The sequence below is a fragment of the Eptatretus burgeri genome, chromosome 15, assembly GCF_056783735.1.
Source record: "Eptatretus burgeri isolate ZD-2024b chromosome 15, Ebu_testis_v1, whole genome shotgun sequence".
Taxonomy (NCBI): Eukaryota; Metazoa; Chordata; class Myxini; order Myxiniformes; family Myxinidae; genus Eptatretus; species Eptatretus burgeri.
Genome location: NC_140975.1, coordinates 15,267,913 through 15,274,819, shown reverse-complemented (window position 1 = coordinate 15,274,819; position 6,907 = coordinate 15,267,913). Strand labels below are relative to the sequence as shown.

General features: G+C 45.2%; 1 long non-coding RNA gene across 3 annotated transcripts in view; it reads right to left on the bottom strand.

The window, feature by feature from the left end:
• Positions 1–6,390, bottom strand: part of LOC147011607 (uncharacterized) — a 32,983-nt gene extending 26,593 nt beyond the window's left edge. Inside the window, exons 1-3 of one of the 3 annotated variants that reach the window (XR_015051806.1) lie at positions 6,097–6,390; positions 5,717–5,763; positions 2,666–2,848 (exon numbers count right to left, since the gene is read on the bottom strand). This is a non-coding gene — a long non-coding RNA (uncharacterized LOC147011607). The other 2 variants (XR_015051807.1, XR_015051805.1) reach the window with 2 other exon arrangements.
• Between the last annotated feature and the right edge of the window lie 517 nt (positions 6,391–6,907).

The window sequence follows — 6,907 nt, the reverse complement described above, 5'->3', positions numbered from 1 at the left end:
CCAACAGGTATCGTTGCTGTGTAAAGATCGTGCGGGCTTATGGGCAGAAAGGTAAAACACACAAAAGCTGTAACTCCGAGGGAAGGAATATGCAAACAGCGGAGGTGGCAAATGTAAATAGCAACAACAAGTCGTGGAAGTAAAAACAACCGAGATGGACACCAACATCTTCACGAGTACGGACAGAATTCCGCTGAGTGGCACAAACGATGATGTTGAGCATTTACAATGTTGTGTGTGTTTGTAATCTAGGGCCATAAGTCCAACCCCTCCTTACAGTGGTGACCCTGGGGCTGGCAAGCGAACCTTGAGGTATGCACACTCCCCTCCGAGCTTTCTAGCCTGAGTTCAAATCTCAGCGCAGTTGTAAACTTTCATCCTGGCGTTTCGCTGGCAAGGCGATTCATCAACACGCTGCCGTCCCTCGGATTCCTGTGTTGGATCCAAAGAGGATCAGGATGTTCAACGGGAGCATATTCATGAGCCACAACTATTGAGCTTCCCCTCTCTCTCTCTCTGAATGAAGCAACTGTGTTCTACACCTGGTTCTAGAAGTGAGACATATACAAGCAAACCTGGCAGCGTCCCCCAAGAGTGACAGGTGTTCAGATATTGTACTCACTGGGTGAATGGAAGAAAAGTCTTCGGAGCACTCCTCTTTAACCTGACGTCAAAATGGAACCTGTGCAGCATCGTGTGAAACGGTCATATCAGCACTGAGGATACCCGCAATCTAGCAATCTAGCTCACTCAAACCGTTCATCACAACTTGTTGGCCCATATTTGCTTCAATGGAACCCCTCTTGAAAGAGATTAATGTGAACAATGCCCTGACTCCTGAAACAGGGATTCTGCATGGAACCTGCAGCTCCGTTCAACCTTTTTATGGTTTATTTGTGGTTGGATGCCGGAATGCACAAAAGCAGTAGAGTGAGACGGAGTGGGAATCAATATGAGTGTAAGCATGACAGGCAATACGTCTTTCAATCCTGACGAGCTTTACACAAAATGTGGTTTTCTCTTTCCAAAAGGACCATGTGGCAAACCCTCCAATCTACTTTCCAAACAATCCTCTTGAGAAAGTTCAGTCGTTCAAACTCCTGGCTCTCATTACCAGCCATGATCTTTCGTGGGTAAACCACATTTCAAAGTTGGCCTCCAGAGCGAGCCGCTCCTCCTCCAGAGCGACTGGGCATCGTCCGTCGTGCAAAGTCCTTTTTTGGCACACCTGAACTCCTATCCAAGACCAAGGCCTTCACCCGCAGCTTGATGGAGCACTGCTTTTTTCTCAGGACTGGGTCAGCTGACTCACATTTTGCTGAGCTTGACGCCATGGAAACAAAGGCCCTCAATGGCCCTATCACTTCGGCATCGTAGACAGATTGGTAGTCTCTCTGTTTTCTACTGCCCAATTTCTGGTCTTGTATCCTCTGCTCTTTCTGTGCTATGTTCCCTGCCCCCCTCCCACCCTCCCCCCCCCACAGGCTTCTGCAGGACACATACGGTCCACCATCAATTATCTTTTGGTGAAACTACCCAAATCAAGTATCCCTGCTCACCTCCACTGATCTGTTCCTCTTTTTCCCGCTTGTGGAATCAACTTACACATTTTCTTCAATCTTATCCTTCGCTTCAGGTCTTCAAGCAGCTGTTCATCACCATCTGAGATTGGACCCAATCCAAAACTATGATCTTTTTTCCCCTTGTTAACCCCCTTCCCGACCTCACCGCAATTCCTCCTTCTTCCAAATTTCTAGTTTTCCCTCCTGGGAGTTTCTTTCTGGATCCATCTTGTCCACCCCATACATCGTTTTCTGTCCCCCATTCCTCCCCACACACATTGTTCATCTGCCTCCCTTTGTCTTGGCCTTCAACTCTGCTGTTGGTGTCCCCCATCCCCACCCCACCTCTCTCTCTCTCTCTCTCTCTCTCTCTCTCTCTCTCTCTCTCTCTCTCTCTCTCTCTCTCTCTCTCTCTCTCTCTCTCTCTCTCTCTCTGCTGTTCTTTTTGCCCTGTTTCATCCTGATCTGTTCGGTGTACTAGTAATAGCTCTTCCATGAACCTCAACTTTGTATATGTATATATTTTTAAACACATATGACATGTTTGACTGAATGTCACACTAAGGTGATGGTGTAGCACTCCTCGCCACAACTGTGTCTGGTGCAAGTGAATGCCTCACAAGAGCACCTTTGAGTTAACGGACATTTTGGACCATCAGTCAACATCTCTAAAACTAAGATCGTAGTCCTGTAACAGGAAGAGAAGCGCTTTCACCTCGGAGGACAATGCTTCTACACCTGTAAATGGCGGGGAAGATCGAATCAGCCGAATAATTTGCATACCTCGAACTGGAATTGCATCATCAAGGAAGGATAAGGTCAAACACCGAAAAAACGACTTGCACTGGAATCCAGAGCTTTCATGGACGTATACAAGACTGTTCATGGGTAGCAACTCGAAGAGGACCCAACGTCAAGTATACCTTTCATGGGTGTTCTCCTTGATATTGCACGGATTTGAATCCTCAGGAAGCATTTGAGAAAATTGGACACCTTACATCAACAGGTGTGTGGACTTTATACGAGGCATCTCCAACAAAGCTGCGTACCATCACAAGAATTAATCAGGTGACAATGGAGGGATGCTATTGTGCTGAGGTTACCTTTAAATAGGAGGTGACGAAGTTTCGAAGCACTGTCTGGAGAGGTTTAAGATGAGCATGTTTGAAGAAGGTCGAGAGCTTCGACTCACTAAGATCTCGAGGACGTCGACGTATCGGAGGAAAAGTGCTCCAAAGATGCAACGGCATCTCAAGTAAGATGGTATTGTCACCCACCACCTTGGCCTGGAACGAAACAACTGTAGAAAATAGCAACCACATTTGCAGCAACCAAACTGGGAGGAAAGCCAACAGTGTGTGAGAACATTCGGGAGGGAAAATGACAGAAAGAAGGAGATGAGAATGTATTTTGGGAAGGATGAAATCTGCCCAATTCCCAGAATGTACCAGATGGTTCCACAGCCAAGGAGGATTCACAGCAAATAGATGCGGACCATCCCCACTGTGACGTCATACTGGAACTTACGCTTCGCTGTCTCTATTGGGGATATCAGGCTCGTGTGGACAGGCAGGACACAGGACAGAACAGGTGTGTTTGTGCAGGTGTGTGTTTAATGTATTGTCGGATAATGGAATGTGTGATGAGAGTTGTAACTATGTGATAATACATTGAAATTCTCCAGCAAGAGAAGATTGATTAGTGACGTTGCATTGATGGGTTCACTGACTGCAACTGAGGTTGTGGATCTACTGATGCGGATCAGTGACCGAGGTTATGGACCCGCTGTTTGGAGAGGTTCTGGGCTGAAAGGATCGAAACCTCGAGGAAGAACGGTGCTCAGCTGATGATCCGTGCGGTCGGGAAACCATTCAATTGCTTACAGGTGAAGGTTATTATTACTTTTGGTAATGGAACTATTTCGAGGTTTACAATTAAAACGAGAAGGGCACTCGGTGGAGTACATACCGAGACCAGGCTGAACAGTTTGTTTTGTATCCCACGATTGCCACCGATACGTCGGATCTGGAATCGGACCTGAACCAACATAGAATCGGCTTGTTCTTGTCACACTCCCAACCTGTCCGCGAACTTTTGTCTGAATCCTTCCATAACCTTTTGAGATATCCTGTGACGTACAAAGGTCTGTGTGTCACAGACAAACAAATACACAGGGGTGAAACCATAAGCCTTTGTTGGTGGAGGTAATAAAGTTGAATGTAGGATGTTGGGAAATTAACATCGTTTACAGCAATCCGAGAAATTATATGATGTTTTAGGAATATCCCGATACTGTACAATAGATAGAATTGTGAGGAGCAGAGGTGAAAAAACGAGGTGTGTGTGTGTGTGTGTGTGTGTGTGTGTGTGTGTGTGTGTGTGTGTGTGTGTGTGTGTGTGTGTGTGTGTGTGTGTGTGTGTGTGTGTGTGTGTGTGTGTGTGTGTGTACATTTCGGTGTGAACATATATAGGTCTGTATGTGAACATATGTGGGTCTGTGTGTGACCATGTGTGGGTCTGTGAGTGACCATATGTGGGTCTGTGTGTGACCATATGTGGGTCTGTGTGTGACCATATGTGGGTCTGTGTGTGACCATATGTGGGTCTGTGTGTGACCATATGTGGGTCTGTGTGTGAACATATGTGGGTCTGTGTGTGACCATATGTGGGTCTGTGTGTGACCATATATGGGTCTGTGTGTGAGTATATGTGGGCCTGTGTGTGAACATATATGGGTCTGTGTGCGAGCATATGTTGGTCTGTGTGTGAACATATATGGGTCTGTGTGTAACCATATGTGGGTCTGTGTGTGACCATATATAGGTCTGTGTGTGAACATGTGTGGGTCTGTGTGTGACCATGTGTGGGTCTGTGAGTGACCATATGTGGGTCTGTGTGTGACCATATGTGGGTCTGTGTGTGACCATATGTGGGTCTGTGTGTGACCATATGTGGGTCTCTGTGTGAACATATGTGGGTCTGTGTGTGACCATATATGGGTCTGTGTGTGAGCATATGTGGGTCTGTGTGTGAACATATATGGGTCTGTGTGCGAGCATATGTTGGTCTGTGTGTGAGCTTATATGGGTCTGTGTGTGAGCTTATATGGGTCTGTGTGTGAACATATGTGGGTCTGTGTGTGACCATATGTGGGTCTGTGTGTGACCATATATGGGTCTGTGTGTGAGTATATGTGGGCCTGTGTGTGAACATATATGGGTCTGTGTGCGAGCATATGTTGGTCTGTGTGTGAACATATATGGGTCTGTGTGTAACCATATGTGGGTCTGTGTGTGACCATATATAGGTCTGTGTGTGAACATGTGTGGGTCTGTGTGTGACCATGTGTGGGTCTGTGAGTGACCATATGTGGGTCTGTGTGTGACCATATGTGGGTCTGTGTGTGACCATATGTGGGTCTGTGTGTGACCATATGTGGGTCTGTGTGTGAACATATGTGGGTCTGTGTGTGACCATATATGGGTCTGTGTGTGAGCATATGTGGGTCTGTGTGTGAACATATATGGGTCTGTGTACGAGCATATGTTGGTCTGTGTGTGAGCTTATATGGGTCTGTGTGTGAGCTTATATGGGTCTGTGTGTGAACATATGTGGGTCTGTGTGTGAACATATGTGGGTCTGTGTGTGACCATATGTGGGTCTGTGTGTGAGCATATGTTGGTCTGTGTGTGAGCTTATATGGGTCTGTGTGTGAGCTTATATGGGTCTGTGTGTGAGCACCTGTGTGTCTGTGTGTGCACATGTTGGTTTAGCTGCACGTTGGAGTAAGCATTGTTGAATTTCATTTTCAAGGTCAGGCTGTCCTGCCATTTAACCAAAGCCCAACAGCGAAATAAGATTACCGTAAAATTGCATTCATGCTGAGTTACTAAGTACTGAAAGTGCAAGAAGACAGTTATTGGTCCCAGGATGGCACTTAACTCCATATATAATGGGAAGAGATTATTATCATTGATTTACACAAGGAAACATGAGCAATTGTAATTTGGTCTGTTGTTGTTTTGTTTTGTTGTCTTGTTACACTGCAGACGTTTAAATGCTCTGCACTTACAAAACACAACTTCCATTTTTCGTGTCAAACAAAACTATGAATCCCGAGGTAAACATTTGGGGTTTCCATCCCCTATACTCACCTTTCTTGATGGTTAACTCCAATCCCACAATGAGCTGTGTAACATATCTGCGATGGGGATAGAAAGGTGTGCTGTGAAATCACAGGGTCATGCACAAACAGAAAAAAAATGAATTGTTTGCAAGTGAACTTTTCACATTTTAAACTCTATGCAGCCATATCTTGGCATTTGCAGGTTCGAGTTCAGCGTGTCGAGTTCCGAATGATGTCGGTGTAAAATCCACGGATCACCGATGATTTTATTTTTGATATTTAATTTTACACTAATCACCTCTCACTGTTTAAAAAACAATGATGGATGCACGATGCCAGGAATTTGGAACTATTATGGCCTATTTTTGAAAAAAATTCTTGAAAATCTGATATTGTGTATCAACTTACTGTAACTTGTCCAGCTGTGGTTTCTTTCCGCCAAACAATAATGACCAGTACCTTTGTGACATCATCAGCGACTTGTTTGAGCCTCCGCAGAGACAACCGTGTTAGTTCATAAGTCTTAACTGACCTTTTACCTAAAAACATTCCGTTTTCGTTCAACATTACAAGCACACGAAAGTTGGAAACAGGCACACGATGGTGGTGCTGGAATGTTTAAGGATCCGCATACCGCTGTCAAATGGAAACCCATTTTTCTGGAGTTGTGTGGGAGAAAGGCCATGGGTGTTGGAGCTGAACCCGGAATGACTGTTTGTCCATGCTGGGGCAGGCATTCTGAGGCCATTTGTCTTCTTACTACCCATTCCCATACATGCCTCCCACACTTTTATTTCTGTTTACAGTAAGGCTTCCATTTTGCAGACATTTTTCTTTGGAAGAACGGGTGACCGCAAACACACACAACCATAGGGCCTATGCTAGATAGTTTGCGTATTGAGTTTGGTACTCGTATGCGTGTTCGAGGGATGGTCAAAAGGTTCAATGAGAGAGATACTCACTGTAGTCCAAGGTATGCCAACGCATTTTGCTTTTCAACATACAAGATGTTATTGGTAAGAAAATATATTAACTTTAAATATGGAAGCACACTCAAAACACACTTGCACAGCAAACACATCTTGGTGACTGGGTTACCATTATAATCACTGCTTCGGCCTATTAACCACGACACGCCTCCGATGGGGTGGGACAACACAGAATACAAACTATAACCCAGCCAGCAACAACACTTGAGATATATATATATATATATATA